This window comes from Mandrillus leucophaeus, unplaced genomic scaffold (assembly GCF_000951045.1).
Source record: "Mandrillus leucophaeus isolate KB7577 unplaced genomic scaffold, Mleu.le_1.0 Scaffold27, whole genome shotgun sequence".
NCBI classification, from domain to species: domain Eukaryota; kingdom Metazoa; phylum Chordata; class Mammalia; order Primates; family Cercopithecidae; genus Mandrillus; species Mandrillus leucophaeus.
The window spans coordinates 6,802,680-6,814,985 of NW_012102809.1; the positions used below are offsets into that span (position 1 = coordinate 6,802,680).

The window sequence follows — 12,306 nt, forward strand, 5'->3', positions numbered from 1 at the left end:
CTTGTGATCCACCCGTCTCGGCCTCCCAAAGTGCTGGGATTACAGGCTTGAGCCACCGCGCCCGGCCTGGTCTTTCATGTATTAAGGAATGTCATATCACTATGACCACCTCAGCTATCGCTAATTAATTCAACTCAAGCTACTGCTAAATGAACGACAGCCAATTTCGATATCTTGCTAACTTGCTTTTTAGTTTAGAGCAGCCAGGCTATTTTGCAGCCAACCAAATACACATCACAGAATGTTAAGTCTTCCTGTGCCACAGATATAATACAGATCTCTTTACAAAACAAAGATGGAGGGGCAATATTCCGTGAGGCAAAAGGCTGAAATATATAAATTGCCATCCAATGTAAAGCACTGTTTTAATAGTGAAAATCCTTGGAGTAAGAAGACCTGGGTTTAAGGGCAAACTCTGCCACGTACTGTGTGGTCTGGGCTAATCCTTTAACCTCGCTGAACTTTAATTTTGTTATTTTTTGAAAAATAACCTTATCTTTCATATAAGCTGCCGTGAGGGTTAAATGTGGTTTGTGTACATTATAGCCCTTTGTGAAATACAATATACAATAAAATGTAACCTGTTTTTCTCATCAAGCTGTGTTGTGTTTGTGTTATTACAACTGAAATAGGAGTCCAGATCTTCTACATCCCTAGTGTTATTTCCATCAGCTAGTTCCTACCCTGAGTTTTTGGACTTGTATGCTTCTCTGAAGTAAAATTGCCCCAACTTTCTTTCAACTAAAATTTGAAGTATTCAGGAGACTTACGTTCAATTTAGTTTAGCAGCAGTTTGGAAGGATGTCGAATATTTAAAATGTGTCCTGTTTTTCTGAGGTTCGAGGTCCTCAAGACGATTTGGGGGTGTGCAGATATACCTTCTGACAGTTCAAAATCAGCTTTGTAAAACTCTTCATATTTCATACACAGACAAATGCCTTAACAGTGCCAACAAATGAGAATTACAGTACAATCCAGACAAAGGGTGTAACAAATCCAAGGAAATCTGCTTTGGCAAGAACCACTTGGTGAATGCAATAAAGCAAGCTCTGAGCTGCAAATGTCACTGCTGAGTAGGTGGGTGTCTGCCTTGCCTTGAGCCACTGAGCAACTAGGAGCCTGACTAATATTTATTATTCATAAGAAATGGAGCCAGTGCATTTCAGATATTTGCAGAGTATTGCAGACATTAATGAGGGTGGAGAAGCGATCTGTTCCCTGGTGGACCCCTACTGCATTTATTCGAATGTGTGATTATTAGACTGCACAAGTCTCTCTGGGGCTCAGTGCCCAGAGTGCATTACACCCTGGAGAATGTGAAAATACTTTAATTAACAACAGGAGTGGGCAGACCTGCTGAGTGCCTTCTGTTACCATCCTTGGGACGTGGAAAGTCAAGACTCATTCGTCACCCCCACCATTTTTCATTATTGACATAAAGAAAACACTAAGCAACAATTTCATTTAAAATCGATTGGAAAGGCTGCTAAATGTAAGATATTTCACTCCTTTCCTTCCTCTGGCTGAAATTTATTAGTAACCAACATTACACGAACACATGCACACATCAGCACGCTCACACACACGTGAGAAATGAACTTGAGATTTCTCTATATTCCACATGCTCTGCAAATAGTACAGCACTCTGGAGTGTATAGATGAAGAACGTGCCAAATTGACTTGGAATAGGCATCCATTTGAACATGCAAATTTGCATTAGTCAATTACTCAGTCTGATAAATGCTTTGGTTCATTAGTTTAAATAAAATACTGGAAAATTCCTAACACTCTAACTGACTAAAAAAGGATGTGTTTTTGTTTGGTTTGTTTTTTAAATGTTGTATCAGTGATTTCTGCCTGAACTGGTTGTATTTAAGACCATGTAGTACCCAACCACAATTTGGGGAGAAGGGGTCTGCCATGGACACTGTGCAAAGATCAACTCTCAGTTTTTAATCTTGTACCCTCTGTCCAGAACTGACGTGTTGCTGTGTGAGAACTGAACGTGAGGAGAGTGGCTGTGCACACGCACGCAAGCCACCCCTGGGTGTTGTCCCACAGCTGGTCTGCAGGTTGGCTTCTTGTAAAATAGAGCCACGTCATGACATGGACTGGTTTGGCCAGAATTCATAATTTACTTACCGAAGACCTAATTCTCACATCACTCTACCAATTCTTAATTATTTATCGAGCATCCACTAGTGTCCCAGCTTGACACAGGCCCCCAGAACAGTGGGCAACCCAGACCAGAAGTGACCAGTATCTGAGACACATTTGGAGAAAATTAAATGCTGATATGCGATGTCGAGACTTTAACCTCTTTGAAAGCACACTGTATTTCCAGAAGTATTGGGGAAGTTTTATTTTTGGCTTTTTTGATGTACTAATTGACAGTGGAATGGATGGGGAGGCAAGGAGCTTTTTTTTTTTTTAAATAAACTCTTCATTTCAGAACAGTTTTAGATTTACAGGGAAATTGTGAAGGCAGAACAGAGAGTTCCCATATGCCCACATACCTAGTTTCCGTATTATTAACATCTTACATTGGTCCAGTACCTTTGTTATAATTAACAAACCAATAGTAATCCATCAGTATTAACTGAAGTCATACTTTATTCAGATTTCCTAAGGTTTTGCCTAATGTCCTTTTTGGGTCCCATAACCCCATCCAGGCTACCACATTACGTTTAGTCACCGTGTCTCCTCAGGCTCCTCTGGGGAGAGTTTCTTGGACTTTCTTAGTTTTGATGACCCTGACAGTTTCGAGAAGCACTGGTCAGAGATTGTATAGAATGCCCCTCAGTTGGGATTTGTCTAAAGTTTTCCTCATGAGTAGATGGGGGTTATGGTTTTGGAGGGAGAAAGACCACAGAGTTGAAGTGCCCTTTTCATCATGTGAGATCAAGAATGCGTACTATCAACATGACTAATTGCAGGTGCCATACTTTTCTCCCCATGAAGACTATTGTCTAAAAGTATTTGAGATCTTCCCTGCCAAAGTAGACATATAAGGAATCAGTCATATACCCATAGCAGACGTATGAGGAATCAGTCATACACCAAGTCACATGCTTGATCCACTTCTTGAACTATGGGACTATGACCAGATTCTCAGTTTACTCACATGGCTTATGGAACCTAACGTTTGTCATGCAGCACTTGCTTTCCCTAGTAAGCATCAGTTTCAGCATTAACATTAGATATTTAAAACGTACAGAGGCTATGAGCCATCTTGAAGAGAATATAGTTTCTACCTCATTCTAGAAAATCAAGTGTATCTTGACTTACTTGTGAGAAACCTCAGCAACTGAGTATTTCAAGAAGGAGCCAAACCTTTATATTTACTGGCTTGGTGATTTTACATTTTAAATGTTCCTGTCACAGTTGAGTAGCTATAGGTACAATTTTTTCATGAAATAACTTGCGGGATTGGGAACAGGAGTGTTTGTTGAGCATCTACTATGTAAAGACATTTTACATAGTGAACCTCATTTAATGACCACAGTAACCCTACATTCAGGTCAGGTATAATTGCATGCACTTCACAGAAAAGGAAGTGGATGCTCTGGTAAACCAGGGCACATGGTGACGAATGATGAGCTAGAATGTCTGAATGACCCGTGTTCTCTCTACAATACAGTCTGCTCCTGCTGGAGTTGGTAATGCTGTGTTCTGAGGGGATGCAGATTGGTTTCTCTCTCTCATGGCTGAAGTGTCTCCATGAGTGATGCACGACTTTTCATCTCCAAGAATTTCCAGACTTCAAGAATCTTCTGGAAAATAAAAAGTTTTATCTTTATAGACATTAAACCTTGTAGGTTTAGTTAAAAAGTTCTGTATATTTCTTCATTTTTCCTCTATTTAGGCAATGTTTCTCACTCTTTTTTGGTGATGATATTTAAACAAATGTCTGTAATAAAATTGCTCATAAAATTTACAGAACTTGCCAGAGAATCAAAGTGAGGGCAACTTTAATAATAGTGTACAATAGAACAATACTTCGCTGTAATCAATATGTAATTAGTGTGAGAATGGATGCAACATATGTACTAAAATAGAGGGGTTTTTTCCTGTAATACACAAGGAGCTTGTATAACTTAACGAGAAAAATGAACAGTCCAACACAACCATGAACAAAGCTCATGAATAGGCAGTTTCAAATGAGGAAATAAAAATGGCTAGTAAATATATGAAAAGATATTCAGACTCTTTAATAATCAAATAAATGCAAATCAAAACAACAATAAGGTTTTTGACACATCAAATTGGCAAAAATTGAAACTGCCGATTCCCAGAATGGGCAAGGATTTGAAACAAATAAATTTTTAGCAATACCAATCATAGCTTAAGTGTACATTTCCTTTGAACCAGATATTCCCCTTCTAGGAACTTATTCTATAGAAATATTTGTCAAAGTACACAAAGATATGTTTCCCTGGGTGTTAATTGTATCATGGTTTATAAATTACAAACTAGGAGACAATCCAGCTGTCAATTAGTGGAGGTTTATTAAAATAAATTATAGCACATACATACAACGGAAAGCTATGTAAATCATTAAAAAAAGACATAAAGGAGAGCCACATTATGTTTTTGAGTGAAAGAGTCAGGTGACTGAAGTTTATAATTTTTATCCAATGCGTGTCACTATATGTGACTTTGCCTACACATTCCCATACCTATCTTAATGCAGCAATGATGGGACTTTACAAGAAAGAGAATCCTAAACAAGGCATAATCTTATTTTTTGCATGCCACTGATAATGCATCTGCAAACAGACCAGCAATTTAGAAAAATATTTGTAAGTATAGTCAAGATGTTATAAGCATGAAGGTCAGTCATTCATTGAAAACATGTTGAATTAAGGTCATTGTACATTATTAACCAGGACTCTGTTAATAATGCACAATGACCTCAATCTAAGATGTTCTAGGAAATATCAAAAGCATGGAGTTATATAAAATGATTCTTCAAACATACGGATTTCATTAATTCCATGGCTCCAAATTTGACTAATCTTTTTTCTAATTCCTTTGTCACATGCTGAATGTTATAGAATGAAAAAACATAAACAAACATTATTACAGTATTACAGAAAATGTTCCTATGTTACTAGCTTTAAGTAATTGCTATTCAACTCTGAATAACCCACTTGAGAAAAAGAAAACATCATTAGTCTGAAATGTCTGCTAACGTTTTCTTCCTACTTTGTTAAGGTCCATTTAAGGAGAGACTTATCACAGCCATACTCAAATAATCTGATCCTCTAAAAATACTTTATAGTTAAGTTACACTGATGAAAGTAATGTATTTACCCAAGATGTAAACACATTGCCTGGAAAATTCCTAATTGACAAAGGAGTAGGAATTTACCCTGTTGTGTGTGGGGCAAACTAACGGTGAGGCTCTGTGGCCCTCAGCAGAGAATAAAACCTGTAACAGCAAGGGTAATGTTCACTCTATATGTCTACAAAGGCTGAACATGTACGCCATTGTCCAGCATCTTTTGAACTAAGTCTAGAACAATGACACTCCCCTTGGACTTTCTTAGATAATTCTAGGGCTTTAAGTTCATCTGATATTTGGCAAATGCTCAGCATAATTTTGCTTCAGAAAATAGTCACTCTAGCCATATCTAATATGGATGGTAAAAACAGGCTCATTATTATGTAGTTATGGAAAGCTGTCCAAAGGATGCCAGGTGTTCATCATGGCTACAGGGAACTTGAGCGGAAAATGTGGAACCAAAAATATTTTATTAAGATGTACAGATATGCCACCTCAAACAATAACCTACTATAAGCCCTAAGAGAAATGAACAACAAATGAAGCAACCGTGGAAAATGTATCAAGAAAGTATGGCAATCTGGCTGGACCCAAGGAGTGCTTTGAACAGCAGAAGTTCTAGAAATAGCAGCAGAACTTAGCCCAGTCTGGTTTGTGGGCTGCTGGTCATGCAGTGTGGTCTTTTTGGTCACCTCTGCTCACAAAGGTAGATTTCATTGAAACAAGGGACTGTTATAACATCTTTCAACCTGGTATTCATTTTTGAATCATTGCATAACATTTACATGGAATAACACATACCAAGTTCTGAATAGTAACAGGCAAAACCTCAAAGGCACCATGACTTGGACAGGCCTTCAAAAGTACAACTTGGTTGAATGAATCATAATCTCTTTGATTTAACATCTGGATGGCAACCTCTTTAAGGATCTCATTTCCTGTATATTCACTTCTCTTCCTTGCATAACAATATCCACCTTCAGACACACACATGGTAAAAGCAGAGAAAATTTTCAGAGTCTAAGCTCAACAACAATTGGTTTATTCCAGCATCATGGTTCAGCCTTTTGTTTTTACTTTTCAAAAATATTTTAAAAACAAATTGGATATCTTTTATTACTACAGTCATAATGTTTTACATATTGCTTGGCACATAATTGACAGTAAACAGTTAAGGAAGGAATAATGGAGAAGGGGAAGGAGTTTATGTGAGAGATGTGGGGCTTAACTATCTGTCATATCTTCAATTCCCAGATTTCCTGCAGCATGAGTCAACTACTAACCCAGTGAGCAACAGAAAATTTCACATCGTTTTAAGAAAGATAGTGGGGCAATCTTATTTTTACTGCCAGCAAAACCCAGGATGGCAGCAGAAGAAAAAGGTATAAAACATAATATAGAGGTTAAGAGCAACTGGGGCAATGAGCTGGAAACCCTAGTTGTGACGACAGACCCACAAAGTGGAGCGTCAGGTTGGGAATTCTATGATTAATGACTCCACAAAGGGAGAGATTTTAAAGAAGAAGAATATTTTGTAAGTATCTTCCTAGTGTTCCTGTAGGCTCCTGACCAAATCTATCTGATGATAAAAATAGCATTTCAACAATCATAGGTCAATACTCCTGGGTCTCCACCCCTCCATTCTCTGATAAACTTCTGGCCTTCCTCAAACTCTTCATGCAGAACCATTGATGAACTCAATGAGCAGCTATGAGCCACCATTAATATGTGCCAGTCATGGTATGAGGAATACAGCTGTGAGCAGGATAGTCATGAGCCCTTCTGTGAGGAGCTGATAATGTGGTGAAGGGTTCTGGGCTCTCCCAAAGATGGTCTCACTTGCATTCTGAGTGCCAGTGCTGTTGACTCTAAGAGACATCCACTGCTCTTCTTTCCTTGTCCCGTTTTCTTTGGGGATGATCCCTACCCTTAGCTGTACCCAACCAGCTCTGCTGAGGTGAGTGCCCAGTAGTCACACTGCTCCTCTGATGGTGCCCATCAAATTGCTCCAAGGTTGGTCGTGCACCTGTTAACCTATTTCCTGTTTGCCTGAGAATATTCTTGTCTCTAATCTTAATGCAACATCATGTACATTTGCGTTACATTAGGATTAGAGACAAGTTCTATTTAGAAATAACTCCATGAAGGGTTTTTATATTTTATTTTCACATTGCAAATCAGTCAGATTTGCTTCAGCCTCAAAGAGCATGTTTATGTTAATTAAATGAGCACTGGTAGTGAGCTGCAGTTGCTTTATGTTTTCTAAACAGGAAATAGGAAATGAGCTAAAAATATGGAGGACCATGGCCAAGCTGCCATTGACTTAGGAAGCTGAAGCCATTGGGGGCATTTCCCATGGTGGCAGAAGGTGCCAGCACCTGTGTTGGTGGCATCTTGTCCTTTCCATGTCCCACAAGGACTTTTGTCAACAGGCTTTGCAATGAACAACAGTCCTTCTCTCAAGAAGTTCACATTCTAGAGGGAGAAAATTGGGGAAGGATACACACACACACACACACACACACACACACACACACACATATATATATATTCAACTCCATCAGCTAGTGGTGACCATTATCAAGAAGAAAAACAAAAACAAAGGACAATATGCAGACAGAAAGTGATGGTAGAGATCACTTTTATATAGCGATCGTCAAGGGCCACTCTGACAAGGTGGTATTTGGGCTGAGACTGAATAAAGTGAGTTGGACAAATGGATATCTGGGGGAAGAGCATCCCAGTGGAGGGACCTACATGTGCAAAGGCCCTGATGTAGGATCGCACCTGACATCTTCAGTCCACCCCTAGGAAGTGAGTGTGGTACGGTCAAGATGAATGTGGAGGAAATGAGGTCAGGTAGTGAAGGAGCTGGATTTCATAGAGTCTTGCAGACCTTGGGAAGGGCTTGGGGTTGTCTTCTGAGTTAGGTAAGAAGCCATTGTAGGGGTTGCACAGAGGGACAGCATAATCTGACCTTGGTTGTAGAATCATCACAGACTGGCTGGGGGGTGTAGTGAATAGACCGAAGGGTGCCAAGAGGGAGATATTTGGGGGCAGGCAAAAGGTGATGGTAACTTGGGTAAGCTTAGTAGTAGTAGAGGGGTTGGAGAGCATGCTTGGACTCAGAATTTGCTTTGTGTTGCATGTGAGGTGGGAGGGAAAAGCAGTTAAGGATGACTCCAGGACTTTTAGCCTGAGAAACTCTGGAAGTACTGCTAGCTATCTTTAATTGGAATGTGAAAGTCTAAGGGGAAGAAGGCTTACGGAGCAAGATCAGAACTTTGGTTATGGACATGTTGATTTCAGATGCGTCTTAAACATCCAGCGGAGGTACTGACTAGGCAGCTGATTACGCAGGATTGGAGCATAGGAAGACATCTGGACCGGTGATTTAACATTGGGAGTGTTCATCTTATAAGTTCATTGGACTTAGTGAAATCAATGGGGCACTAAGCATTAATATTAAACAGATAACAGAAAAGTTCTGAGGACTTCTGAAGGATCCTGGAGATATGTAGCATCTAGGGCTAAAGAAAGGATGAGAGCGTGTTTAAGGCGGGGAAAAAGGCCTAAGTAGGAGCGCCTGTGAAAGTACTATTCTGAAAGCACAGTGAAGAAATTGTGTTAAAGAGAAGGGAGTGACTAGCTGTACCGAATGCTTTTGATTCATTGAGGAAAATGAATGTAGGGGTTGATGGAGAATTGAAGACTAGCATTGTCAACATGGAGGTCATTTGTCGGTGAACAATTAGTTTATTTTCTAAACTGGAACACTTTTAAGAGTGAAAGAGAATATGTATTAGTAATTTATTTCTGTATAACAGATTATCCCTAAAGCTCAGTGCTGTGTTAACACAGCAAACATTTTTGTCTCCTACAGTTTAGATGGGTCTGGAATTTGGAATTTGGTACATGTTCTCACTCAGCACCTCTCATGAGATGGCAGCCAGATATTGGCTGGGACTCCAGTGATCTAAAGGCTTCACTGGGGCTGTGAGATCTGTTTCCAAGGTGATTCAGTTACATAGCTGGAAAGTTAGTACCATTTGTTGGCAAGGGCTTCAGTGCCTCACCACGCAGGCATCCCACAGACAGCTTGAGTGTTCTAACAACATGGCAACTGTCTTCCCCTGGGTCAGGCAACCTGAGAGAGCAAGGCTGAAGTGGTTACTCATGTTGGCCCTACTCAATCTGGAAGGGGTCCCAGAAGAGTTTGAACAATTGGAGACTAGAGACTAGGATAATTAATTGAGGGTCATCTTCAAGGATAACTACAGCAGGGTTTATCCATATTTATGCTCAGGTAGCAGATATACACTGGAACCATCTCAGGCAAACTGAGATGCATGGTCACCCTAATCTTTGGTGACTTTGGGGAGAACAGTTTCAGGGTAGTGTAGTGATAGAGATGAGAACCACACTGATGAAATCGAAGCCCAGATCTATTGCTCAATGACTCAATTAAAAAATGAGCTCATTTCTCATTTCTTTCTACTAGACTTGAAGCGGGTGGAATGGTGAATGTGATGGATGCTCATTTTACCATTAACTTGGAGTCCAACAGAGGGTTAAGCGAAGTCAAGATGGAAATTTAGATTAGATTTAATTAGGTTTATTATCCAATAACATTGTTTTAGTACCTGGATCTGGCCAAGCCTAAAGCTCACAGTAACTGTAACAGTCATCACATTCTTCCCCCATCCTCCTTAAAAATTTTAACTTAGATTTTTTTTTTTTTGAAATTTACAACCAAAGGAATCCAAATTAATGTCTCCTTTATTTAAGTAGATCCTTGTTGAACACAATCTACTAATCTCCCAGACACACCTAGGCATGTCTGAGTGCGGGGTAAACATGGTTTAAACTCAATCTGGTCTCCCTGGTACACTAAGAAGGCTGTTCAGGTCATCTCCTTTAAGAACTTTAACTTGCACTAGCATCTTACCTAGTGATTATGATTAGAAGATAGGTTTTATATGTAAGAGTATATATTGACATTGAGTTCATATCAGTATTTGAGCAACCCATAAAACTCAATCTTCAAGATGGGCAATGACACAGGTACTTCTTTAGAAATATCTTTACTCTGAAACACTAAGGAATCTTCCTTAAATCATTCCAGTAGCAAAAGCTTTGCCCTGAAAAATGTTGTCAGCAGAATAGCTAGACCACCGATCTGGAACCAAATTGAAGTTCATGTCTATAAAGGGAAAGAAAATATCTGTAAATTGCATGCCAGTTGCTTTCTTTTCTGTTACCTTCTAACCACCCTTCAAGTTCTTGTTTCCTTTAGTTATCCAGCAAGAACAGAACTAGGTTTTCATACAGCCTCTCAGGATTTATTCTATTTATAGTGTATCTATTTTGAATTAGAATGTGATTAAAACTCTATCGGTGTTAGGTACATAGAAGAGAGGCTAGAGGTGAATAGAAAAAGACAGCAGTGGCTGTAATCAGCCTGTGGGGCTCTCCCCTGCTGGGGGTTATCCCATGCTGAGGACTGGGGACTTGCAGCCATCTGGAGGTTACTGTAGATCAGTGTCTCTTTGGAATGCACATGCAGAGGTAGGAATGCAACTGAGCTGTGCTTGTAGAAAATTGAATGTGTCCACTGATCCGCTAAGTCTAAATAAACTCTCATTCTTGTTAGCACAGCAATTAGTCCTCGTGGTCACTGGAGCATTGAAACAAGGCAATTTGGCCCACTTGTCTTGTTTTCCTATGTTCCCAAACATGAAACACGTCCAGATTGGGACAGAACAAACCTCCTTAACTTTCAATCACCACCTGCTTCAAATTAAGAAGTAGACTGAGAAGCGGGAACAGCGTGGAGGTGACATTTAATCTCAAGATCTACCCACTGCTATTGCTCAACATTAGCTTGGCCCCTTCAAAGAACACAAGCATGTTCTGGGCATCTACTTTTTTTATATGCATCATCTCACTTAATCCTCACAAGTGAGATTTATATAGCAGCCTCTCTTGCAGAAGCACAGTTCACACAGAACACGTGCATGTGGTAGAAACATCGGCAATGGGCAAAATCTGCTAATGGATTGAACCTAGAGGAAAGAAACAGCAAAGCCAAGTCATGATTCCAGATCCACCACAAGATCATTTGTGCCTCAGTTTCCCTTAAAATGCAAGACAACATTAAGGTAAGTAGAGGATCCCTGTTACCATGTTCAATGTAGAACTCTAAGCTTCTTCATGGAAAGGTGTTTAAAAATGCATAGTATGACAGCAGTTGAGTAGTCCTTTCACATTCAGACTTACCCAGCGCAGGTGGGAAGAATAATGTGAATTGAGCCCACTGCTGTCTCTGTGCAGTTCAATGTTCCCAGATGGCATATCCAATTAGAATTTATTTCATCATCTTAATTGAAACTTATTGAGAAGTTTCATTCTCAATGAAGGGGAAATTCAAGGGGAACAAGCATATCAAGATGCTAGCTCTAATATACTTTTACTCTTCCATAGTTCATGGCATAGAACCTGCCATAATTTTCTCCAGCCACACTTAGAGAACAAGACAGTACTATGTCCTCTTTTGAGTGCCAGTTTCTCCCCCTTAGGCAGGGTATCTCAGCCTTGTCACTATTGATATGTGGAGCTGGATAAATGTGTGTTGGGGCTGGGTGGCTGTGTTATGCATTGAAGAACTGTTTAGCAGCATCCCTGGCCTCCACCTGTCAGATGCCAGTAGCAACCTCCACCTCCCCACCTCACCCCCAGTAATGACAACCAAAAATGTCTCCAAACATTGCCAACTGTCTCCCGGGAGTAAAATCACCTCTGGTTGAGAACCACAGCCTTACAAAACGCATAGCAACTAAACTACATTGCTTGTTCGAGTTAGGAGGTCTAGAGGGCTGAGTGATCATTTATACAATCATCCATTTTATAGATGAAGCCACTGAAGCCAAATAAATGTGGTGCCTTGCTTTAGGTAACACAGGTAAGTGGTACACCTATCATTAGAAACCAGGCCTACTGACTACTCCCTAACTACCTTA

The 12,306-nt window shown here is 39.9% G+C and overlaps 1 pseudogene across 1 annotated transcript in view; it reads right to left on the bottom strand.

Moving 5' to 3' along the window:
• Positions 1-6,280, bottom strand: part of LOC105542908 — a 16,263-nt pseudogene extending 9,983 nt beyond the window's left edge. The window contains exon 1 of the transcript XR_001006550.1: positions 6,089-6,280. The product of XR_001006550.1 is annotated as an snRNA-activating protein complex subunit 5 pseudogene (transcript). The remainder of the gene's footprint in view (positions 1-6,088) is intronic.
• Between the last annotated feature and the right edge of the window lie 6,026 nt (positions 6,281-12,306).